At 35.9% G+C, this 27631-nt stretch overlaps 1 long non-coding RNA gene across 3 annotated transcripts in view; it reads right to left on the bottom strand.

Moving 5' to 3' along the window:
- LOC122679592 overlaps window positions 1-27631 on the bottom strand; it is a 136866-nt gene that overhangs the window by 101542 nt on the left and 7693 nt on the right. The window contains exons 2-4 of one of the 3 annotated variants that reach the window (XR_006336446.1): window positions 25394-25466; window positions 23270-23502; window positions 6324-6361 (exon numbers count right to left, since the gene is read on the bottom strand). This is a non-coding gene — a long non-coding RNA (uncharacterized LOC122679592). Of the gene's footprint in view, window positions 1-6323; window positions 6362-8311; window positions 10445-23269; window positions 23503-25393; window positions 25467-27631 lie in introns of those variants that run through there. The other 2 variants (XR_006336444.1, XR_006336445.1) reach the window with 2 other exon arrangements.

Genomic DNA, 27631 nt, shown 5'->3' with positions numbered 1-27631 from the left:
AACTGAAAAAAAGTACAACAAACAGGAATATAACAAAAGGGAAGCAGACCCACAGATACAGAAAACAAATCAGTAGTTCCTCAGATGATAAGGAATCTGCCTGGAATGCAAGAGACCCAGGTTTGATCCCTGGGTCAGGAAGATCCTCTGGAGAGGGGAATGGCTACCCACTCCAGTATTCTTTCTTGGGAAACCCCATGGAAAGAGGAACCTGGCAGGCTACAGTCCATGGGGTTGCAAAGGGTCAGACATGACTAACACTTTCATTTTTTCTTTCATTGTGGGGGAGGGACAACATAGAGGTGGGAAGGTGGAAGGAACAACTGTTGGGTGTAAGATAGGCTCAAGGAGGTACTGTGCAACACGGGAAATGTAGCCAATATTTTGTAATAACTGCAAGTGGAAAGTCACCTTTAAAATTGTGTAAAAATTTTAAAAATTCAAAATAAAAATAAGAAAAAAAGGGTTTTTGAGGAGAACAATTTATTTTCCTAGTTTTGAAGGAGTTTTATGTATATGACAGTTTTAAAATAAAATATTATAGATTGAAAAATACTTGTTGTTGTAGAAAGAGAAGAAGTGTGGAAAGTATAAATCAGAATTAAACGGGGGCCAACCCCCCGCCCCCACCTCTAATAGAGACTCAGAGACTTTCTGGGGTTGACTTTTATCTTCTCTGTCTACCAGCTGAGAGCCTTTAAGCCACACGCTCTAGCTTCTCTTCTGTAAAATAAAGATAATATTTCCTATTTCACAGACTTTTGAGAATTAAAACATACAGAGCACTTAAAACAGTGTCTAACACATAATAAACTCAGCATTCACTTGTTTTCATTAATATCTAGGTAACAACCTCTCATTTTTTGTTTAAAATTATTTAGGCCTCATCCCCTCTCTGAAGATTTTAAGGCTATCCCTTTTCTAAGTACTTGTACTTTTGTTCTTTAAAACTATTTAAATTACTCAGTCTCATGAGGAAATCAACTGCCAATTCAAAACTGGTTAAGGAGATAAAGATGGGTTAAATTTTTCTCAATTACTTCCAATTCCTTTTAAAGGAACAAAGGTTGGGGTAATTTTTTATAAACATATTGAAATAAAATTGTGGATTTGTAGAATTTTAAATTACAGGTAAAATTTATTTTCCCAAAAGAACTTCATCAGGCACACTGTTACCTTAAATGTTTAAAAAAGAGCTCTAGAGGAGAATTCATATGCTGTTCTCAAGCATTACATTTTATAAACTAAAAATTTCTCTAAGTGATTTATTACTGAGAGGGGTAATATACGCTTCTTACATTCTGAATCTAATGTTAATGTCCTCATCATATACTTAATGGTGTTATTATTATAAGAACACAAAATCATATTCCAATTATTCTCAATTGCATGTTGTCATGACTCCTTCCCTCTGAGATATTGCATGACTTAAAAGTACATCACATTCACTGTGGGAACTTCTACAAATCACACTAATTAAGTGCACATGGAAAAATTAGTTAGCCTTCCAGGGTTGCTTTATGTGTTATACTTAGATAACAGATTAGCACAAATGGAGCAAGAACAATAATATAAACCATAAGTCAAAGAAATGATAAATTTTAAACCTGTGTCCTAAAATGTAATGTATACCTTCTACCTTACAAGACAGCTACTAATCATTTATTGTACAGAGGCTTTTAAAAATACATGTTGAATCAATACTATTTCTGGAATCCTTTATGATTTGTCTGACATTGCTATTGATATATATATATATCAGAAACCAACTCTGGAGATTAAGTTTCTAATCACCAATGAGAGTGATTCAGCTTAAATCTCCGAACAACAAATCTATTTTGGTAAAATGCTGAATTTCACCTTGGTCCTGGAAAGCAACACATCAGCAAACTAAGTAATTTTATTAATTAGGATCTTTCTCCTTTCTTTACAAAACACTTTCTCTTTCTCACCTTGGTGTTTCTTTTCTGCATCAAAGCTCCCCTAAATTTCACCTTCTCCCCAAAACTTCCCAAACTAAATGTCAACAAAACTATTATGCTTTTCAACAAAGTGGGCCAGTTTAATGTAGAAATGTTTATTTGTCTTTTGATACCCATCACCCTCCTTCTCGATCCCAATAACCCCCACTCCTGCTATAGAGGTCTGTCCTTTAATGTCCCTTAGTCTCTATTTTCTCATCAACCTTTACCTGTCTTGCATTCCATTCCCTCAGAGCTTTAGAGTGATGATTAGATCATCTGAGAAACTAATCTGAGCTAATGTAATGTACTGAAGTCGTACTGCTTTTGGTCATATGATAGGATGGATATAAAACACAGAATCTGAGAATGTATGAGCTCAGAGGGCAGAGATCATCAGTTGCCAGGCATGGGAACTGGAACCAGCTGGTCAGATTCTACCACAATTAGGAAAAAAACCTTTGTTTCTGGTTTGTTTTATAGCTTATGGTATTTTTTTTTTTAAGTTTTGGTACTTTAAAAGAAAATAAATTTAATGACTAGTAAAATCCCCCATAAATAGGTGTTATTGGAGCTAAAATTTAATTAATTACTGTGAAGTGACTATTGTAATACATGCTTTCTCATTAGATATTACTTTCCTTGAGCATATTCCGACGCACCAACCTAAAGGCCAAGTGACTTCATTCTTCCCAGAATGGCAATTTCCCAGCATAACACACCCTGGAATGTATTATTATGGTTTTAAAATTGTTTGTGTAGTGGCAAATTTGTCATAATTAAGATGCTTTGCAGAAAATAATAACATGCCTATTAAAGTATTAAGTGAAAGTTTTGCTAATTACAAATTTAACATGTGTGGGGATTTATATATATATAATTTAATATACTTTATTAATTCACATGATTATATAATTATATATATATATATATTTTAAAACTCATTTCAACTTTTTCTAGATTAGCTCATACTCTTTTCTCCATGCAACTTATTTAGGTGGTGTCCTCCTTCTTAAATATAAAACTTATGAGGAGACTGACGGGTCAAAAAGAGGTAAATGAAGTCTTCATGAACTTAAAAAACAAACTAGAAGCTATGTTAGCAAGATTAGGGAGTAATAGGTGACTTCTCACACTACTAGGGAATACTTATATTGCTACTTTTTTTTTTTCCCCTGGAGGTCACTTTGGTCTTCATAGCAAATGCCTTAAAATTGACATATTTTTTCTATCTAAAAATTCTCCCTTTTAGGTATTTATCCTAAACAAATAATTATATAAAAGTGTAAAGTTGCATAAAGTTAGGCTCAAACTCCTTCAAGCTAGGCTTCAGCAGTACATGAACTGAGAACTTCCAGATGTACAAGCTGGGTTTAGAAAAGGCAGAGGAACCAGAGATCAAATTGCCAACATTTCTTGGATCATGGAGAAGCAAGGGAACTCCAAAAAAAAACATCTACTTATGCTTCATTGACTATGCTAAAGCCTTTGACTGTGTGAATCACAATAAACTGTGGAAAATTCTTAAGCAGATGGGAATACAGACCACCTTACCTGTCTCCTGAGAAATCTATATGTGGTTCAAGAGGTAACAGTAGAACTTTACATGGAACAACTGACTGGTTCAAAATTGGGAAAGGAGTACAACAAGGCTGTATATTGTCACCCTGTTTATTTAACATATATGCAGAGTACATCATGTGAAATGCTGGACTGGAATAATCACAAGCTGGAATCAAGATTGCTGGGAGAAATAACAACCTAAGATATGCAGATGATACCACTCTAATGGCAGAAAGTGAGGAGGAACTAAAGAGCCTCTTGATGAGGGTAAAAGAGGAGAGTGGAAAAGCTGGCTTAAAACTCAACATTAAAAAAACTAAGATCATAGCATCTGGTCTCATCACTTCATGGGAAATAGAGGGGAAAAGTGGAAGAAGTGACAGACTTAATTTTCTTGGGCTCCAAAATTGCTGCAGATGGTGACTGCCATCATGAAATTAAAAAATGCTTGTTCCTTGGAAGGAAAGTTATGAAAAACCTAGACAGTGTATTAAAAAGCAGAGACATTACTTTGCTGACAAAGGTCTGTATAGTCAAAGCTGTGGTTCTTTCAGAAGTCATGTATGGATGTTAGACTTGGACCGTAAACAAGGCTGAACTCTGAAGAATTGATGCTTTCGAACTGTGGTGCTGGAGAAGACTTGAGAATCCCTTGGACAACAAGCAGATCAAACCAGTCATTTCTAAAGAAAATCAACTCTGAATATTCATTGGAAGGACTAATGTGAAGCTGAAGCTCCAATACTTTGGCCCCCTGATGTAAAGAGGTTCACTGGAAAAGACCTTGATTCTGGGAAAGATTCAAGGCAGGAGGAGGAGGGGGCAGTAGAGGATGAGATGGTTAGATAGCATCACCGACTCAATGGACATGAATCTGAGCAAACTCCAGGAGATAGTGAAGAACAGGGAAGTCTGGTGAGCTATAGTCCATGTGGTTGTAAAGAGTCAGACATGATTAAGCAACTGAACAACAACAATAAATCTGCATATACAAGAATGTTCATTGTAGACTGTATATCGTATTAAAACATGCTAATCATCTAAAAGTACAAAAAAGAAGAACTTGATTAAATATATTATGGTATATAGCTACAGTGAACAGTTCATACTTCAAAATTATTATGCTACAGTGAACAATTCATACTTCAAAATTATTATGCAGATTACATATATTAAGATGGGAAATATTTATATGTGTTCAATGAAAAAAGTCAGATTGTAAACATTATATATAGTATGATCCATTTGCATTTTAAAAACAGGAGTTTATATGTGAACATATACCTCTGCGTACATGTGTGTACATGTACTTTCTCAAGCATGAAAAAAGTCTACATTTACAGCACTGTGTATGAATGGTCCATGGTGAAGAAAATGTTTTGAATCTCTGCTGACCAATACAATTGTCTCTGGCTGCTTGTGACTGATGAGAACTTGAAGTGTAATTAGTCCAACCGAGGAACTGAATTTTTTAACTTTATTTAATTTTAAATACCACAAGTGGATAGTGGCTACCATGCTGGGCAGCTCAGATCAGGAAGAGTATATACCATGATATATACTTCCAGATGGTAAAGAATCTACTTGCAATGCAATACCTGGGTTCAATCCCTGGACTAGGAAGATCCCCTGGAGAAGGGAATGGCTACCCATGCCAGTATTCTTGCCTGGGAAATCCCATGGACAGAGGAGTCTGGCAGGCTATAGTCCATGGAGTTACTAAGAGTTGGACACGACTAACACTTTCACAATTTTTTATACCATGATGTTAAAAAAGCTTATGATTTACTGCTATTTATTTTCTTTTTCTTGCCTTTTTAATTTCTGAGATTTACAAGTGAACATTTATTACATAAGTGATGAAAAAAGAATAAAGGTTCTTTTTTGAGAGGTCAAGGGGACACTTCAAGCTTAGGTCTAGGAGGCTAATGACCTGGATTTGGGTACCAATTCTGTCATTTATTAGCTATATTCAGTTCAGTTCAGTTCAGTTGCTCAGTTGTATCCAACTCTTTGTGACCCCATGAATGGTAGCATGCCAGGCCTCCCTGTCCATCACCAACTCCTGGAGTTTACTCAAACTCATGTCCATCGACTTGGTGATGCCATCCAGCCATCTCATCCTCCGTCGTCCCCTTCTCCTCCTGCCCCCAATCCCTCCCAGCATCAGGGTCTTTTCCAATGAGTCAACTCTTCGCATGCGGTGGCCAAAGAATTGGAGTTTCAGCTTCAGCATCAGTCCTTCCAATGAACACCCAGGACTGATCTCGTTTAGCATGGACTGGTTGGATCTCCTTGCAGTCCAAGGGACTCTCAAGAGTCTTCTCCAACACCACAGTTCAAAAGTATCAATTTTTCAGTGCTCAGCTTTCTTTATAGTCCAACTCTCACATCCATACATGACCACTGGAAAAACCACAGCCTTGACTAGATGGACCTTTGTTGGCAAAGTAATGTCTCTGCTTTTTAATATGCTGTCTAGGTTGGTCATAACTTTCCTTCCAAAGAGTAAGCATCTTTTAATTTCATGGCCGCAATCACCATCTGCAGTGATTTTGGAGCCCAAAAAATAATGTCTGACACTGTTTCCACTGTTTCCACATCTATTTCCCATAAAGTGATGGAACCAGATGCCATGATCTTATTTTTCTGAATGTTGAGCTTTAAACCAACTTTTTCACTCTCATCTTTCACTTTCATCAAGAGGCTTTTCAGTTCCTCTTCACTTTCTGCCATAAGGGTGGTGTCATCTTCATATCTGAGGTTATTGATATTTCTCCTGGCAATCTTGATTCCAGATTGTGCTTCATCCAGCCCAGCATTTCTCATGATGTACTCTGCATATAAGTCAAATAAGCAGGGTGACAATATACAGCCTTGAAGTACTCCTTTTCTTATTAGGAACCAGTTGGTTGTTCCACGTCCAGTTCTAACTGTTGCTTCCTGACCTGCATACAGGTTTCTCAAGAGGCAGGTCAGGTGGTCTGGTCTTCCCATCTCTCAGAATTTTTCACAGTTTATTGTGATCCACACAGTCAAAGGCTTTGGCATGGTCAATAAAGCACAAATAGATGCTTTTCTGGAACTCTCTTGCTTTTTCGATAATCCAGCAGATGTTGGCAATTTGATCTCTGGTTCCTCTGCCTTTTCTAAAACTTGCTTGAACATCTGCAAGTTCAAGCTTCACGTATTGCTGAAGCCTGGCTTGGAGAATTTTGAGCATTACTTTACTAGCATGTGAGATGAGTGCAATTGTGAAGTAGTTTGAGCATTCTTTGGCATTGCCTTTCTTTGGGATTAGTTATTACTTAAAATTTCTGAGCCTGTATAATACGTATAACACCTCTTATATTGGTGATGTATGGTGATTTTGATTAAGTGAAGTTGCTCAGTCGTGTCCAACTCTTGTGACCCCATAGACTGTAGCCTACCAGACTCCTCCGTCCGTGAGATTTTCCAGGCGAGAGTACTGGAGGGGGTTGCCTTTTCATTCTCTAGGGGATCTTCCTGACCCAGGCATCGAACCCAGGTCTCCAGCATTGCAGGCAGATGCTTTTACTGTCTGAGCCACCAGGGAAGTGATTTTGATTAAATTGCTTAATATTTGTGATCAACATCTCTTTCTGAGTGGACAAAGTTAAGAGTAAACCTAGTTTCTTTATCTTGAAATTTCTATTGGAAAGGATGGAGGAAAAAATGTAGGAATCCTGAAATTGACTATGATCATAACGTTGATGAAATAGGAAAAAGAACTAAAAGCTTATATAGAGTGAAAGAAGAGTGGCCACAAATACCAAAAGGAAATGAAATTATCTAAGACATCTATTAATGTTGATGAAACCTTTGGCATATGTCTTATAGTAACCATTAACCATTTTAATAAGTATAAAAACATTTGTCTAAGAATATCTCACTGATTAGATAATTATCTAAAACATTAATATACGCCATGTACTCTCATTTAATTAAATTTCAAAAATTAAATTTTAAAATCCATGACTATACAATAAAAATATGAAATTTTGTATGCCAGTATATAATGATATACTATATATATACTATATATAACTGTATAGTTACATATATATATAAAACATGATAGTCAAAAAGTAGTTCTCTCTTTAAGAGATTGGCAATTCATCTGCTTAAGATAATATTTACAAATACAGGAGAACCCTACTTAAATAGTTCTTGATTCAGTAAAAAGGATCAATGTTTCATGAGGTCAATGGAAATGTTCTGATAACCATACTTTTAAAAATATAGCAACACTATAAAAGAATTTACCTAGAAATCAGATGAATACAAAATTATGAATTCTATATTCATAAATGAAATCAGGCATAGAGTAGTATATTGGCACTTGGAAACTAACATTTAAAAGCAAGTCAAAAACTCTATCTCTAAGATGTCCATAGGGAATAATGTTTTGAAAGACTGCTGAATGTATATTAGGATATTCTTAGGATTCAAATGAGATGCCAAAAGAAATACACTATAATTACACAGAAAAATAAAAAACTTAAAAATATGTTTATTAAATACATTAAGTGTGAGAAATAAAAAAGAGTATCACAACTAGCAAAGATTAGGTTGAAGTGTTAATAATTACTTTTAATATCTGTTTTAGAAAAACTCATTTGTGACCTGCATTTAGGTGGCTACAAATGAATGAAAGACCAAAGATGACATTGAAATATATGAGAAAATAGACATTTTTCTAAACTGAGAGGTTTCTAATTTACCAATTCCAATTCTTTCTTCTTGTGTTTCTTAAAGAATTAACTGAAGTCATGATCACAAGCCACTAAATAAACATTTTTAAGAATTGGGGAGACTTACATATGAGCTAGGTTATAATTGTTAATAACCACAAGGATAAAAATAACAATGTTAGAAGTTATAGATTCATAACATCAACTATGTAACCCAGAAAATATTGACACATATTTCAAAGAAATAGGGTCATAGTCAGTTACAGACCATGGATTAAAAAAAACTGAAAAAAAAAAAAACCAAACCAGTTTGGCCCTTTTACTTTCTTTGAATATTAAAAATGACCACAGCAACTATTTTGAAGTTCGTGCATTTGAGCAAGAGGTAGCAATATTATAGTGAGTTGTAGTTTATAAAATATTTTGCAGGTCACTGTTATAGTTTTACCATAAAACTATGAGTTGAGATTGATGAAGATGAGAACTTTACAAATGATAAAGCTCAGAGAAATTAGCAAATTTTCTAAAATAAGTGGCATTAGTAGGACTTGAACCTAGGTTTCATAATTTTAAGGCTGGTCTCCTGGCCTTTATGATCACTCCGAGGCAGAATTCTACCAACTACATGGCTGTTTATTGATCAAGATAAACTCTTCCTTATGCATTCTCGGACTAGGAGGTGAAGGCCTGATGAATCTTCCTCCTCAACACTACCCTCCCTCCCTTCCAAATAGCAAAGGCAGTATGACTCCTTCCTGGTACCCAATTATTCCTGCTCAGAGAAACACATGTCCTTCTGTTTGGGATACAGAACATCACTACCACTCACTTAAAACCTAAGCTCCAGTCTAGACCTGCAGATTCTTTTAACAACACGCAATATCAAACTAACATATAAGCATCATTATAAACTGCTGTTCTGAAATGTGAGGAAACTATTGTCCCAGGGATAGCATCTAATCCCTGTAATTACTCAAAGTTATAAAGCAAAACTTGTAACAGAAAAGACAATTTGACAGTTGTGACTTGCGATTGTCTGGTTCCCCTTTCCTGAGAATTTTTAATACCAAAAGGAACAGGCCCTATCACACTAGTCAAATTAAAACTCAGTCTGTGATTGATCAATAAATTATATAACAGCACAGACAATACGTTTGGGACTCTCCAAGTAAAAAATAAGATATACGTATTGACTTTTGTGTGTATATGTGTTTTCAACAATTATAACCTGCTTTCCATGAGTCCATACAAATGTTTGCATTCTCTTTGGAACAAGTCACCCTTAAAATCCATATTGTTCTCTGTGACTTCCCACACAGCTGAAGCCTTCTTAAGTGAATGATAGACAACATGGGAGGAATTTCATAAAAGTTATTTTCAACCTGTGTTGGTATTGAGGAATATCTTTAAATTCAGTCAGGCTTCTCTGCAGGGTAAGGTTGAAATCTGGTGAATCTAAGCTGTGAAAACAACTGTTCTTTATAATTTTGACAGAATATATTGACAGACCATTTTCCTTATTGGGTAAGAGAAACTGAAAATAACTTAGTCATGTTTTAAATAAGTTATCCTAATTTTTATGTTAATATTTGTAATATCACTAACAGTGACTCTGAAAAAGTAAGCATAAAATAAATGTAGAATTCATGTTCAATTTAATATTTGAATTAGTTTTTAATATTTGAATATCTCTAGAGTACTTATGTGCTCAGCATTAAGCTAAGTGCATTCTCTACATTATCTTGGTTACCTATTATTAATAATCCTGTGGGTCTAAAAAGGGTTATGTTCATGCTATACATATAGTTTCTATATGAGCATTTCCCAGTATGTTCTATAGATCATTAGTTCTTAAAAGTATTCAGTGAAAATGAAGGCTCTGTGGTCAAAATCTGTATTGTTGTTCCTCCTGGAGATTTAACATACCTTGTAAAGGATATGGGAATTAACAACATTAATGGGTTGAAAAAGAAACCAAGATGATCTTTTCAATAGCTATGGAAAAATAATTTGGCAAAATTCAACATCCAGTCATGATAAGATCTCTCAACAAACTAAGAAGAGAAGGAGACTCCTTCAAACTGATAAGGGGAATTTACAAAAAACCTAGAGTTATCTAGTACATTTAATGTTGAAAGAGTGAAGGTTCTCTAAGATTATGATCCATCAAGGTAGCGATGTTCCGTTCACTATTTCTGTTCAACACTGTCCTCGAGATTCCAGCCAATGAAACAAAACAAAACAAAAAATAAATATAATTAATATAGATCAGAAAGAAGTAAAACTCTTTATTCATAGATGACATGACTGCCAGCTTAGAAAAATCCTATAAAGTCGACAAAAACATTACTAGAATTAATAACTATAGTGGACCTGCAGATACCATACTATATTTCTAAATACTAGCCACAAGCAATTGCAACTTTAAATTCAAAGAAACCATTTACAATAGCATAAAAACATAAAACACTTTGGGATATATCTTTTAAAAATGTAAACCACAAGATATGAATTTAAAAAGCTAAAGAACACCCAAATAATACAGAATTCATGGATTGGAAGCTCAATATTGTTAAGATGTTGGTTCTCCCAAAATTTATTTCTAGATTAAACAAAATTCCAACCAAATCTCAACAGACTTTTCTTTAGAATAAACAGGCTGATGTAAAAATTGTTATGAAAAATGCAAAGGATCCAGAATATCCAAAATCATTCTGGAAAAGAACAAAACTTGGAGACTCAAATGAGCTGATTTCAAGATCATAGAGCTACAAAACAATAGTAATCAGTGTGGCACTGGCCTAGGATAAACATATAAACAAATTCCAGGATAGTCGAATTTTGACAAATGTGCCAAGGAAATACAGTGGGGAAATTGAATTTTCAATTGTTTTCAATTGCTTAAAAAGGCTATATGGTCTTTTCAGTAACCATGTGACAGAGCAATGTCTCTCAAAGACTATTCACAAATATTCAGTGTTATTCCTAATGCTATAAAAACTAAACAAGCCAACACTCACTGAAAGGATAAATAAGTTGTGGTACATTTATGCAATTTAAAATCACTCAACAGTAAAAAAGAATTAAATACATGCATGAGACATGCAACATCAAGATGAATCTCAAAAAGTTAAGTTAGGTAAAAGAAATTGATACAAGAAGTTACAAACTGTCTGGTTATAAGAAATTCTTTTCTGAAAAGGGCAAAATTATAGACAGAAATCAGAGCAGTGTTTGCCATGGGCTGGAGCTGGGGGGAAAGGCAATGACTGCAAAATAGATGGAAGAATTTTTGGAGTTATAAAAATGTCCTAAATCTTTAAAAAATTTTAAATTGAAGTATAGTTATTATACAATACTAAATTAGCTTCAGGTATACACCATAGCAACACAAAATTTTTATAGATTATATTCCATTTAAAACTGTTATAAAATATCGGCTATATTCCTTGTGCTATACAATGTATCCTTGTAGCTTATTTATTTTATACATGGTAGTTTGTGCCTCTAAATTCCCTTTCCATCTTTCCACTGGTAACTACTAGTTTGTTCTCTGTATGTGTAAGCTCATTTGTTTTGTTACATCCATTTGTTTATTTTTTATATTCCACATTTATGCAATATCATACAGCATTTGTCTTTCCCTGACTTTTTTCACTAAGCATAATACTCCCTAGGTCCATCAATGCTGCAAATGGTAAACTTTCATTCTTTATTATGGCTGAGTAATATTCCCATGCGTGTATATGTATGTATGTATACATATCACATATTTTATTTACCCATTCATCTGTTAATGGACACTTAGGTCCTTCTATATATTGGGTATTATAAATAATGCTGCCATGAATATTGGAGTGCATGTATTGGGTTGGCCAAAAAGTTTGTTTGGGTTTTTCCAACATGGAAACAGACTCTCTGGCCAACCTGAACAAACTTTTTGGCCAACCCAAAGTTTTTGGCCAACCTACTTTTTAGGTTACTGTTCTCATTTTCTTTGAATATATACTTAAGAATAGAATTGCTGAATCACATGGTAGCTCTAGTTTTAGTTTTTGAGGAATCTCTATACTATTTTCCATAATGGCTACACTGATTTACATTTCCACAAACAGTGTACTACGGTTCCCCTGTATCAGCAACATTTGTTATTTGTAGTCTCTTTGATGATAGGTATCCTGGAAAATTTCCTATATCTTGCCACAGAGTAGTTAGAAACTGCATACATTTGTCAAAACTTGTAGAATTATACATTAAAAAAGGGTAAATTTTACTGCAAGTACATTAAAACTTAACGAATTTAACTCAAGCAAAAAGTCTCTCAGACCTACTTTATTTTTTTTTTTTTGCTATTAATATTTCTCCCTTATTTTTTCATTTATTTTTATTAGTTGAAAGCTAATTACTTTACAATATTGTAGTGGTTTTTGCCATACATTGATATGAATCAGCCATGGATTTACATGTGTTCCCCATCCTGATCCCCCCTCCCGCCTTCCTCCCCATCCCATCCCTCTGGGTCTTCCCAGTGCACCAGCCCTGAGCACTTGTCCCATGCATCCAACCTGGGCTGGTGATCTGTTTCACCCTAGATAATCTACACATTTCGATACTATTCTCTCAGAACATCCCACCCTCACCTTCTCCCACAGAGTCCCAAAGTCTGTTCTGTACATCTGTGTCTCTTTTTCTGTTTTGCATATAGGGTTATCATTACATCTTTTTAAATTCCATATATATGAGTTGGTATACTGTATTGGTCTTTATCTTTCTGGCTTACTTCACTTTGTACAATGGGCTCCAGTTTCATCCATCTCATTAGAACTGATTCAAATGAATTCTTTTTAACGGCTGAGTAATATTCCATGGTGTATATGTACCACAGCTTCCTTATCCATTCATCTGCTGATGGGCATCTAGGTTGCTTCCATGTCCTGGCTATTATAAACAGTGCTGTGATGAACACTGGGGTGCACATGTCTCTTTCAGATCTGGTTTCCTTGGTGTGTATGCCCAGGAGTGGGATTGCTGGGTCATATGGCAGTTCTATTTTCAGTTTTTTAAGGAATCTCCAAACTGTTCTCCATAGCGGCTGTACTAGTTTGCATTCCCACCAACAGTGTAAGAGGGTTCCCTTTTCTCCACACTCTCTCCGGCATTTATTGCTTATAGACTTTTGGATAGCAGCCATCCTGACTGGCGTGTAATGGTACCTCGTTGTGGTTTTGATTTGCATTTCTCTGATAATCAGTGATGTTGAGCATCTTTTCATGTGTTTATTAGCCATCTGTATGTCTTCTTTGGAGAAATGTCTGTTTAGTTCTTTGGCCCATTTTTTGATTGGGTCATTTACTTTTCTGGAATTGAGCTGCAGGAGTTGCTTGTATATTTTTGAGATTAATCCTTTGTCAGACCTACTTTAGTAAGAAACTGGTTTACACATTTTTTAACTTTAAGTTTTCTAAGATTATTTTTTACTGAAAATATTTTGCAACATTTCTTTTTTCATCTTATAGAAGTTGTTATTATGCTCTACACTGTATATATGAGATATATATTTATATCTTATATTTTAAATATACTTATGTTTTATAAATAGTTATATATTTTTATAGTTATAGAAATGAAGAAAACTTTCTTAAAAGAAATTTTGAGGGCCAGAGTCATAATAGAGACAAAACATCATAGCTCAGTTGGTAAAGAATCCTTCTGCAATGCAGGAGACCCTGGTTTCATTCCTAGGTTGGAAAGATCCCCTGAAGGAGATTCTTGGAGTGGCTTCCTTTGTGGCTTAGCTGGTAAAAAATCTGACTGCAATGTGGGAGATCTGGGTTTGATCCCTGGGTTGGGAAGATGCCCTGGAGAAGGGAAAGGCTACCCACTCCAGTATTCTGGCCTGGAGAATTCCATGGACTATACAGTCCATCCATAGAGTATACTATAGTCCATGGGGTTGCAAAGAGTCGGACATGACTAAGCGACTTTCATTTTCACTTTACTTTCATTCTGTTAAAGAGACTGTCGCTGCTGTTGCTGCTAAGTCGCTTCATGGTGTCCGACTCTGTACAACCCCATAGATGGCAGCCCACCAGGCTCCCCTGTCCCTGGGATTCTCCAGGCAAGAGCACTGGAGTGGGTGGCCATTTCCTTCTCCAATGCATGAAAATGAAAAGTGAAAGTGAAGTCGCTCAGTCATGTCTGACTCTTCGCGACCCCATGGACTGCAACCTACCAGGCTCCTCCATCCATGGGATTTTCCAGGCAAGAGTACTGGAGTGGGGTGCCATTGCGTTCTCCAATTAAAGAGACTCAGTTCAGTTCAGTTGCTCAGTCATGTCCGACTCTTTGCGACCCCATGAATCGCAGCATACCAGGCCTCCCTGTCCATCACCAACTCCCGGAGTTTACTCAAACTCATGTCCATCAAGTTGGTGATGCCATCCAGCCATCTCATCCTCTGTCGTCCCCTTCTCCTCCTGCCCCCAGTCCCTCCCAGCATCAGGCTCTTTTCCAATGAGTCAACTCTTTGCATGAGGTGGCCAAAGAATTGGAGTTTCAGCTTCAGCATCAGTCCTTCCAATGAACACCCAGGACTGATCTCGTTTAGCATGGACTGGTTGGATCTCCTTGCAGTGCAAGGGACTCTCAAGAGTCTTCTCCAACACCACAGTTCAAAAGCATCAATTTTTCAGTGCTCAGCTTTCTTCACAGTCCAACTCTCGCATCCATACATGACCACTGGAAAAACCATAGCCTTGACTAGATGGACCTTTGTTGGCAAAGTAATGTCTCTGCTTTGTAATATGCTATCTAGGTTGGTCATAACTTTCCTTCCAAAGAGTAAGCGTCTTTTAATTTCATGGCTACAGTCACCATCTGCAGTAATTTTGGAGCCCAAAAAAATAAAGTCTGACACTGTTTCCCCATCTATTTCCCATGAAGTGATGGGACCAGATGCCATGATCTTAGTTTTCTGAATGTTGAGCTTTAAGCCAACTTTTTCACTCTCCTCTTTCACTTTTATCAAGAGGCTTTTTAGTTCCTCTTCACTTTCTGCCATAAGGGTGGTGTCATCTTCATATCTGAGGTTATTGATATTTCTCCCATGGCTCAGATGGTAAAGCGTCTGCCTACAGTGCAGGAGACCCAGGTTCAATTCCTGGGTCAGGAAGATCTCCTGGAAAAGGAAATGACAACCCACTCCAGTATTCTTGTCCCCCTCCAAAAAAAGGGGCTCAAAGAAATATTAAAGAGACTAATAGGGTTCAAATCCTAATTGAGACTCAAACCTCCCTCTGCTTGAATACTACCCTCAGAGACACGATATAGAATAGTTCCCAGAAGAAAAATGTTTTGGATTTAAATGATGTTTGCTATTAGGTACTGTAAGAGCTGTTTAGAATACAGAGCTCAAAGACATATTCTTGCCCATAGTTTGCTCAGAGATAAATGTGGGAGATAGGCAAGTCATCTGTGAAGGTGATTGGAAAGTTAAGACTAAAACAGAGAAACCAGTTAGGAGGCCCTTTTGGTCTCTGAGGTGGGAAATAGCTAGGGTGTGAACTTGCTAATGGTAATGGACATGGAAAAAAGACAAAATAGAAGTATCCAGAAGGTAGATGTGATATTATTTGAAGAAAGAGTGGATGTTGAGAGTGAAGTTGAAGGAGTGATTCTTTCGGGGTTTTGTTAAGAAAACATTTTAGTCTGAAATAAAGATCTTTCTCAAATTACTAGCATGACCCACAAAACAATATTTACACATTATTACTTCCTACAATTCTCTACAGTATGCAAAAGATAAGAAAGTCTCAAAAACTGCTTGGCCAATGAAATAATTAGAATACTAGAGAATTAAATGTTCATAATTTCAGATTTGGGGAATAGGCAGATGAGAGAATTCTTTTAATAGAATTTCAAGAAACTATAATCATTTCCAAAGACCAGAAAGTAAAATGCCTTCTAAAGTTGTAATGGTCAAAACATATGAAAGATTCTGTAAGATTAAAATTTCAGTATGTATATTTTTAGATACCTAACTATGTCAAAAATTTGAAGATATTTAATAATAGAAAAATGAACTCTTTAGTAATATCAAAGTTACTTAGATGTACAATTTCATTAAATCTTTAAAAATATTTTACTTCTATTTTTTCTTATAAAGAATTACTATAATTTTCTACTGCTATTTTAATAGATTTCCCCATGAAAAGGATTTGTATACATTTAACAAAGTAACTCAGTAAATTATCCACCTTACTGTTCAACTCATTATTTTAAATATTTTCCATTGTTTCCAAATGCACATTCCTATTCCTGCCCTTCTTATTTTCAGTTGAAGAGTTCACCTCCTAGTTTACCAGCAAAATAAAGACATCCAGTCTCAACTCCCTCAGTCTCTTCTGTCCCTTCCAAACTACTGAAGGAATTTTTCTTTTGTGGAAAATGATTCCTAGTGAAAGTGACTGATTTTCAGGTATTTTGCACAAAAGCTAAATATGAACCTTCCAAGTGCTGTGATATACAAATTGAATATTGATTTTTAAAAAAAGCTGGATTTATAACCCGACTTTGACTTATTCAATTACAGGTAAAGAAACTAAGGTCCAAAGAGTTTCAATAGCCATCCACAGTGACCAAATGATTTTCTTCTCCTTAAAAATCTATTATCTTAATATTAAAAAGAAAATCTATGATTAGATTATGGGTAATAGAGAGAAAAATACAAATGAATAATTTTATCAAAATAAAAGTAGACTATGGTTATTTAAAATCTAGCCATGAACAGGAAAAAATAAAGAGTATATTGATTTATTTTAAAAACTTATTAAGAGTCTACCAGGAACTCTTCAAGACTGTGGGGATACAAGTATGAACAAAACAGACAATAACCCCTCCTTTCTGGGCTCATATTCTAGTGAAGGGTGTCGGAGAATACAGAACTAAGTAAGAAAAACTATTCATCACAGCAGATGATTAGAAGTGCTATGGAATAACAGAGCAGAAGTATACTAATTATCTAGAGCTGGGTGGAGGGAGAGGTACAGTATTCTATATAACAGGGTGATGGGGAAGGTCTGACTAGGAAGGTTCAGTTCAGTTCAGTTCAGTCGCTCAGTGGTGTCTGACTCTTTGCGACCCCATGAATCACAGCAGGCCAGGCCTGCCTGTCCATCACCAGCTAGGAAGGTAACATTGAAGCAAAGGCCTGAAACAGAAGGGACAAGCCACACAGTAGTTGGGAAAGGTGGGGGTGAGGGGGATATAGACATAGTGGGAAGGTGGGGGGATGCAGGGAAAGATCTTTATAGGCAGAATGAAAAGCAAGTACAAAAGCTTGAGGGGGTATCATTTTCTAGCAGGTTTCATGAACAAGAGGCCAGACTAAGAGAGCCTTTGGGGCTAGAGCAGAGGGATGGAAGACTACTAGCCAATTAGAATAGAAAGGTGTTAGAAGAACAGCTTGCTGTAAGGTTTTCTCTTTAAAATCAAACAGAAGCTGTTGGAGGATGTTTGAGCAAAGAAATGATGTGATCAATTTATCTTTTAAAAGGCCCATTTGAACGTTTATATTGACTACAAGAAAGCAAGGGGTTAAGCAGGAACCAATGAGGAGGAAGTTGCAATAATCCAGGTAAGAGATAGATGTAGTGAGAAATGGTTAAAGTCTAGATATATTTCAAAGGCAAAGCCAACAAGATTTGTTGACAGGTTGGATGTGGGGTACTAAAGAAAGACTATAAGAATTTTTGGTTTGAACACCTGAAAGGATGGAGTTGCTATTAGAGAAAGGAGAGACAATGAGAGATGCTATCTTGGATGGAGATTGAAGAAAGTAATAACAGGAGTTAAATTTTAATTATGTCAAGTATGAGATGATTTTCAGACATCCTTAAAGATGTCAAGTAGGTAGTTAGACATATGAGTCTGAAGTCAGAGAGGAGATACAGGAGGAGAGATACAAACAGAAGCCACCAACAGATACATGGCATCTAACGCTACATATCTGGACAAGATTACAGAGAAAATGTTCAATAACTCAGCTTTGGTGCATTCAAACATTGCTAGGTCAAAAAGATATGAAGGATCAAATAAAGGAAGTTGAGAAGAAACCAGTAGGGAAGGAGAAAAACCAAGAGTGGATATTTTGGAAGCCATGGTTTAAAATGCTGCTCAAGTAAAATGCGGACTAAAAATGAACGACTGACCTTAGAAAGGTGAGGGTCACTTGTATCCTTGATTAAGAGATATTAGAGGGAAAGAGGTTTACAAAAGTCTGATGAGAAATTACAACATGTTTTGTACTTATAGCCATAAAAAAATAGAGAAGTAATGATGAAGAAGGAAGAATTGCTGGAATGATAGGCTGAGTTGAAGAAAGGGCATGGAATTTATTAATCAAGTACAGGCATTGCCCTTAGGAATACAAACAACTCACAAATAGGAATAAGAGAGAAGTAAAAATATATACTGTTTACAGAAAAAAGTTTTTGCCCATTTATTACCATTACTTTTCTTAGGTTCTTATTTTACATTTGACTTATGAGTTCATTATTTTAAAAGTAAGTTAACTCCTTTTTGTTTTTTGTACATATTTTATTTCTATACATATTAAACAGTACTTTCTAGATTTTAGAATATCTCCTTTCAGTTCAAAAATCTTGCCAGCAGTTCAAGCAGTTCCAGTGTGCTGCAGTACCATCCAAATGACAAAAATAACTCAGATTTAAAATGGACATTCCAAGCCTCTTTACTGTTTTTCTTAATCAAGAAAAAAACTAAGATAATATCCTTTTTACTCCTTTTATGTTTTTTACATAAGATATAATCTCCCTGAGTATTCTTTACTCTAGGGTCCTGACTCCGGTAACACCCTGAGGTAAAGAATATGCAAGGAAATTTATATTTCGGTATTAAAGGAGACAATATTTAGCATTTGTTTTATTTAGGCTAAATAAAATACACGTGTGTCCTCTTATGATTCATAAATTGGAGCAAATAAGATGATATCAATAAATTATTTAGATGTTACATATACTTTTGTTGACTTATCAATAAATAATAACCTAAATGTTATAAATAATGAATATATCAGGACTACCGTCTTGTTTAAAAAATTCACGTCTTAAATAGAAACAAGAGACTACCTTATTTTTCAAAAACAATGACTTCTAAGTTCTTATCTCCTGCCTAGTCCTTTGTAGATGTTTCAGCTCTCTTAATAAGAACTCAAAAAGCTTCTTTTTCATCCTGAACCCAGTTCCTCCAAAGAAAACACTCAGTAAGCTAGAGTGATTGACAGGGATCCCGAATGACATGGTGAAGTGTGAAAGGTGCAAAGAGAAATGTATGTTTCTTGTCTCATTCTTGAATATTTTTTTCACATGTACACATCAGAATTCTAAATTAGGGGAGTTAAAGGAAGCCTTCTTAGTCCTATTTTCACTCTTAGAGACTTCCCACAATTGACCAGTATTTTAGGCTAATATGATTATCTTATGATCTGAGTTGTTACTTGAGGATTTTCATTATGACTGTGGTACAAGAATATACTCTATGTCACAGGAAAAGTTTTCCAAAAGTTACTGTCCAGTCTATTGTTGCTTTGCTTATTATCAAAGGATTAACAATTATATTTTGTTTCTAACTAGGGGAAACTAATTCTTATATGCCCATCTATTTTATTTCTATGTAGGTAAGTTAAAAGGAACAGGGTTAAGGTGATGAGTGATGGGCTAGAAGGAATACACTGGGTTTTAAAACACAAGCTATTTGAATTAGCATTATATGAGCTCCCATACAAATATCTCATATGTTCATTTCTTGATCATTGCTTTCATTTCTTTTTAAAGCTGAAGAAAATAAAACAAAATTAAAATTATGTTAAATGGCACTTATGTCTTAGCTTTTTTCCCCTAAGGACATCAAGGAGAAATTCCAAAGAGAAGAGAGAAAGAAAAAATTCTATATGTTAGTACGGTTTATCAGCAGTGTTTTTATGGGTTAAAAAGGTGCAGTTTTAGGCTATGGTAGGAAGAGATGTGAGACCAATGTGATTATAATCTCATTGCCTTCCATATCTTCCTAGATAAGGTGATTTCAAGTAGGTGGTTGCTTATTTTACAAATTTAAGAAACCATTTGGGCTTCTTGGTTATCACACTAAAAATTCAAGACAACTGTCTAATGATTTTACCAATTTAAACTGGATGGATTAGTAAAGTGTAGATAAAAATGTAACAAATACAAATTATTTTAGCTTCTTCCAAGATACTATTTTCAAGTCTACGGCAGGCTTCTATTTAACTATTACTAAGGAAATATTAGACAGCTTGCTACATCATCCTGTACTAGAGCTGAATGATGAATGGAAAAGACAGAAATAGTCCATGAAACAGTCCATGATGACTTCATTACAGTGATTATTTTTAACCACTTAAAATTTATTTTGCTCACGTGTCAGGTATTGTGCTATGCTTTCACAGCAATTTTCACATTTAATTTTTTAAATAACCTCTGAGGTAGGTATTATTATTTTCTATCAAATGAAATATCAAGACTTACACAAAGTCATATTATTAATAATTGGTAAAGACAGAAATCAAGTCAAAGGTATAGGATTCCAAGGAATATTAGTGTTTTAGTAGACTGACTACAATAATAAAAAAAAAAAAATTTTAGTAAAGTTCTTTTTGTAGAGGAAATACTTGTGAGAAATGGCATGTCCTTATATTTGTGTCATATATTTACTCAGATCTTTATTTGTATGGTTACAGTTTCACTTGACTGTCTATTCTTTAGTGACAATTTCTTCAAAAACCTATGTCTACTCAAGAAGAATCTAAACAATTTCATGTAGTTCTTAGATTATTCCATTTTTAGCCAGCCTAATTGAGGTATTCATTTGTAATACAATAAACTGAATGCAGGTAAAATGCAACATTTGAATAGTTTTGACATTCACACTTGTGAAATCACTGCAATCAAAATAATAAACATATCCATTACTCTTAAAAAGCAAACAAACAAAAAACCTATGTCTCCTCATAGGTTTGGCCACTGGTAACTCAGATATATTTCAGAAGCTATAGCACCTAAATATTCCAGCAAAGAGTTTTTATATTTTATTGAGTAATACACAATTTTCTTCCTTAAATTAAAACATTCTTAATCTTTTGAAATAAGAAAAAATTGCTTATCTAACTTAACTTCATATAACTGCTCTTACGTGACTATAATTTGAAACTTTGGAAAAGAACTCTCAAAATCATACCAGTGTACTCTGGTTGAACTTTTGTTTTTCAGTTAATTGTGCTTAGCATGCAGCTCAGGTTGATAATCTTGTCTGTGTTGACACTGAAGTATCCACTCATTGATATTATGCTGCCAGTTATAACTAGCTTTATAAGTGATAAACCAAACTTAGCTCCTGATAGTTCAAAAATATTTAACTGTTATCATTAACACTTCTCAAAATATATCAACATCATTTTGTTTTTCATTTTCTAGCATTTTTTGAATGGGAAAACTTTTGTTCAAAATTAATGGTTAAAGGTTTTACTGGCTATTTATGAACGAAATGAAAACCTGCAAGAGCATTTTCCGTTGTTTTAAATGTATAGTGCAAATCCATCTTATGTCCTCTACTCATATTGAATCAGGCTAGATTAAAGACAAAGATCATAAACTCCATTTCTAGCTAATAAAGGAATTTATTCCTTAAATTATTGTAGTGTTATTACAACTGGGGCAACCAATACATTAAAATAGATTAGCTTTCACAAGTTTGATTTAATATGTTATATATTTCAAACCAGAGTTAAATGTAGTAGAGTCTTTTATTTTCAAAGAATTCCAATGAGGCAGAAAACACAAACAAAAATCATAATTTCTCTTGAGAGTTTACTGAGTTCAAAGATCTGTAATTCATGAGTTTACTAATTTTAATTACTGCATATGGATATTGTTTGATCTACTATTTTATTGAAAGGCTGGAGTTTAGCTGTGAAATTTATCTGCAAAATTGTTTTATAATAGAAAATAACATGCTTTTGCTTTCAGTTTACTATTTAGAGAAAAAAAATGGACTAAAGCTAGATTATCAAGGCCCCCTTTCTTTTTATTCTAAGGACAACAAGGAAGTTATGATACAAAGTAAAATAAAAATAAAGAGAGCACAGATTTGTGAACACACAATTCAGATTCAGGAATTTCTCTTGGCCTGAAGCATTACAACAGACAGCATGCAGGAGAGATTTTTAAGGGAGTCTCCTGTGTCATCAAGGGCCTAGATTATATCATCATTGATTTCATCTTTTCCATCTCCAAATTTTAATGGCTCTGCTTTCCCAAAGCCTGCTGTAGTTTATCCCATGGGTTCTCAAAATAAGTGAAACTTAAAATAGGAACACTGCTTCTGTGTTGTCTTTATTGTCTTTGCCTTCTGTTGCTATCATATCTATTTGCAGAGCTAATAGTACCTTCTGCTTCTGTTCCAATGAAAATGCTCTTTATACATTCACTGTTTTGTCAATTAGATGAAGAAATTTTGTGATTTGTGAAATAAGACACTAGTAATACATTTGCTCTGCTTTACTGTAAAATTTAGCTAAAATGAATTTTGCTGAATTGATGAGGCAAGAGCTATAACCAAAATAAATTTGCCAGAAAGGTTTTGCATCATGTGATACTTCAACTATAATTTTATTTTTCTTCTTAGATCAGACTGGAGCAACCCTTCCCCAAACTTTTTTTTTTAAATAAACAAAATTACAGTAGTTTTTACTTGCTAATATGTTCACTTCTTCAGAGAATTATGGGGAAAGAGTAAAAAGTCTTGAAGAGGGAAATGAGTACCACCTGAGAATCATGTGCCAAGATGCTCAATGACTTTTTTTCCTTCAAAGATATAGATAATAAAGATAGGAAAAACTTTTCAGCCATTAGGGAGTGCTTCTTAAAAAAAAACACAAAACAAAACTAGAAGTTGTTACTTTGAAAACAGGGGAATTATCATTTTGAACGGCCTTACCTTATCTAAGAGTGAGAAGAGATTTAAGAAGTCAGTCAGCTGTGCTGTGTGCGAATGAGCTCAGTCGTGTCTTACTCTTCACAACCCCTTGGACTGTAGCCCACCAGGCTCCTCTGTTCATAGGATTTTCCAGGCAAGAATACGGGAGTGGGTTGCCATTTCCTCCTCCAAGGGATCTTCAAGAAGTCAGCAGCAGTTCTCAGATGTATGAATCATTCAGGTAGAAGCTGTCACTGATTAAAAAAAAAAAAGTTAAATTTACTCCTTTTCAAGAATTGTTTTTCAGTGAATCCTTAATATTCCCTAAGTATTAAAATAGCAATTTTAAGATGAAATGATGTGAAGCTAAATTATGGTTGTTACTTTTAATGTACTCAGTAAAATAAAAAGTTGGCAAACATATTTTGGTCCCCTTATATTTTCTCTTGAAATTTTACTGGTTTATAAAGCCCCAGATTGGTGAGCACTTTTTAAATAAAGCTGCTTTTCCACAAATATTTATTGAGTCTCTGGGGACAGATCATGAGCATGACACACAGGTGTCAAACAGAGCTTAGACACAAGCAATGATTGTAAGGGAGTGAGATAAGTGCTTTTAGGGAGACAGAAGTGCCAGGAACACCGGAGCCTACGAGCAGGGCACCTACTCCCGATCTGGAGAAGTCAGGCAAGTTATAAAACCTGAATAGTGCATATTGACTTTGTGAGCAAAGTATCTCCTTCAAGGTATTTAGGTACTTGGAAAAGCAAACCAAGGAGCTGTTTTATCACCAGGGAATTAGAGCAAATGGCTATAATTAGGACCTGTTGAACTTTGCTGAAATAATCATGTCCCAGTCAGTACCACAGTTCCTCAGCAGCCAGATATTAACTTCTCTGGAGGTAAGGTAGTGGGACATTTTTGAGGTAAGAAGTGCTATTCTTTTCTCAGTGTCTGTCTCTGAGAGTTTGTGAGTTTGTGTTTCTGAGAGTGACACTTTTATCACTCTCCTGTAGATACTGAACCTCTCTTAGAAGGAGAAAGTGTCTGAGGAGAAAACTGGGACAGCACGATCCTCACCTTTCTGGCTTTGGTTTTCAAGTGCTCGGGCCTGGTGCACTGGGAAGACCCAGAGGAATTGGGTGGAGAGGGAGGTGGGAGAGGGGATCGGGATGGGGAATACATGTAAATCCATGGCTGATTCATGCCAATGTATGACAAAAACCACTACAATATTGTAAAGTAATTAGCCTCCAACTAATAAAAATAAATGAAAAAAAAAAAAAAACCCATTGAAGAGGATATACATAGGTTCTTCTGGATAAACCACAAATAAGACAGTCCCTAGGGAATAGAGCACTGGGGGTGTGGGGGGAACTTCCCCTGAGACTAAAATATTGCTCTTGCAGGGCTGGGGCAGGAGTGGTAGATAGGAAGAAAATACTTGAGGGGAGCTGATTAAAGCAGTTTGGTGGTTCCAGGGGAGGAAGCCATATATCCAGCCAGAGTCTCAAGAAGGCGAGAGCACTTAGTTAAAAAAAAAATAAAGGGCAGGAAGGTATGCCCAGAGAGTGAGCTTCAAATTCCCATGGGATCCAAAAGTAGTCACGAGAACCACAGGCATTTGTGGAGAGAAACAAGGGCTGTATTGCTAACTGGAAAACCAGGCAGACTTCCCAATGCCTTGAGACTACATAAGCATGACTCATATATAACTTGTATGGCTGTAATGGCTGATAAATTATCAAAGTACTTTGTTTTCATTCAGAGTCATTCACCCAGAATCACCTATCCTCCCTAAAGGACTAGCCTGGGATGGCTGAGGAACCTCCAGGATGCTTCTTAAGCACTAAATCTCTCATCTGCATCCTTTCTGACTGGTTGATGTATTAGTTATCTCACGTCATAGCACACTGTACTCCAAAAATTGGCAGCTTACAGCAATAATAATGATTTGCTATCTCAGAGTTTCTGTGGACCAGGAATTGGGAAGCAGCTGAGCTGAGCTGCTCTAGCTCATGGTATATCATGAGTTTGTAGTTACGATGTCAGCTGGGTCTACAGTCTTGACTGGGGCAGGAGGACCAGTCCTAAGGTATGCCACTCATATGGTTGGCAAGTTGCAGGGGGCTTCAGTTCCTTACCATGTGGACCTCTCTGTGAAGCTGCTCGATTGTCTGCAGTGACACAGCATCCACCTTCCCCATAATGAGTGACCTAAGAGAGAGCAAGGCAGAAGCTACAATGTCTTTCATGACTTAGCCTTCAAAGTCACACTCCATCATCTCTGAAATAACCAACTCATGACACAGGTCATCCCTATCACTGTGGAAGAGACTACACAGGGTATACTAACCAGGAGTGAAAATAACCAGGGGCCATCTTGTAGACTCCTACCATAATTGGAAAGTTATGACCAACCTAGACAGCATATTAAAAAGCAGAGACATTACTTTGCCAACAAAGGTCCATCTAGTCAAAGGCTATGGCTTTTCCAGTAGTCATGTATGGATGTGAGAGTTGGACTATAAAGAAAGCAGAGGGCCAAAGAATTGATGCTATGAACTGTGTTGGAGAAGACTCTTGAGAGTCCCTTGGACAGCAAGGAGATCCAACCAGTCCATCCTAAAGGAAATCAGTCTTGAATATTCATTGGTAGGACTGATGCTGAAGCTGAAACTCCAATACTTTGGCCACCTGACATGAAGAGCTGACTCATTGGAAAAGACACTGATGCTGGGAAAGATTGGGGGCAGGAGGAGAAGGGGACGACAGAGGATGAGATGGTTGGGTGGCATCACTGACTCAATGAACATGAGTTTGAGTAAACTCTGGGAGTTGGTGATGGACAGGGAGGCCTGGTGTGCTGCAGTCCACGGGGTCGCAAAGAGTCAGACACGACTGAGAGACTGAACTGAACTGAACTGAACCACAGTTGGTGATCTTGCCCTATGGGTTGTTAAATATTTTGCAAATCACTTTCACATGAGTCAGAGTAGCCTTGAAAAGGGAGGAGGCAAAAGTGCAGGGCTTCCCCAATGGCCCAGAGGGTAAAGAATCTGCCTGCAATGCAAGAGATGTAGGAAATGAAGGTTCAATTCCCGGATAGGGAAGATACCCTGGAGAAGGAAATGGCAATCCACTCCAGTATCCTCGCCTGAAAAATACCATGGACAGAGGAACCTGGTGCGCTACAGTCCAAAGGGTGGCAAAGAGTCAGGTATAACTGAGCGACAAAGAGTCGGAGTCAGAGAAGTGCAGGACAAATTCCAACCTAATTGAGATTAAATTTCTCTCTTCTTCCAAGAATAAAAACTGAGTTTTATAAGAATGCATATTTTGTCCTTGCACATGTGATTTTGTGTACTGAGATTCATGACTACTGTGTCCAATGTAACTGTTCCCTGAAAATAACTAACATAAAGTTTCTTTTGTTCACCACTCCTTTATAGCTTTAATTCTTTCTTTAAAATGTAAAATCCTTCAATAACTTTGCTATTCAGAATGTGAATCTTGGAAGCAATCTGCCTCTTCCCACTAGGTAGTGATTTCACTTTATCAGTCCTTCTGGCAGCCTGGAATGTGAAACACATGTAATGTCCTACCTAGAAGGGCATCTGTGCAGCAAGGCAGATACTAACTAGGGCTGCCTCAGCGTTCAGAAGGAAGAGTGGCATGACAGTGAGGGTTGTTGGATTCATGTCCTATTCATATTTCAGACCTGTAATCAATTATCTGTTTGGGGGACAAGTAGTGAGAAACTATAGTCTTGCTTAAGTTTATTAACAAACAATCATCAATGATAGAGTATGGCAGTTACCCAGTGAATTACCAAGAAGCATTTCAGTCAATGTCTTTGGAATTTGCTAGTATTTCATGGAGATCTTGAGTTATAGAATTTTAGAAATGCTGCCAGTTTTGAGAGTTATACTGTTATTCTTGGGAAGATGTTTAAAAATTCTAAGTTACTTGGATATATTTGGAATTTGAGTAAAAAGAAATATGAAGTTCTAGATAATTTCTCAAAGGTAGCATAATTCCCAACCCAGGAAAAAAGTGAATAATTCCTGATTTGCATCTCATTAAAAAACACACAAAATTTCAAGCCTCTGTGGACTGGATATATTTCACCATGTCTTTTCCTCAACATAATGCAACCATTGCTGAGCCATTAATAAATTACTAGTAAAAGACATTCCGTGCACTTGAAATAAAATTTTCATATGTCAAATAGCTTTTTAACAGCTTCTGAGCTATGTATGTCAAGTAGCTTCTGAGTCTAGCTATTACTACAGGTGAACACACACCCCTACCTCTCATCAAAAATGGAAGCTCACATCCAGAATGGAAGAAGAAGGATGATAATGGTTACTGTGGCAGTT

Source organism: Cervus elaphus, chromosome 21 (genome assembly GCF_910594005.1).
Source record: "Cervus elaphus chromosome 21, mCerEla1.1, whole genome shotgun sequence".
NCBI lineage: Eukaryota > Metazoa > Chordata > Mammalia > Artiodactyla > Cervidae > Cervus > Cervus elaphus.
This window is presented reverse-complemented; position numbering and strand designations above follow the sequence as displayed.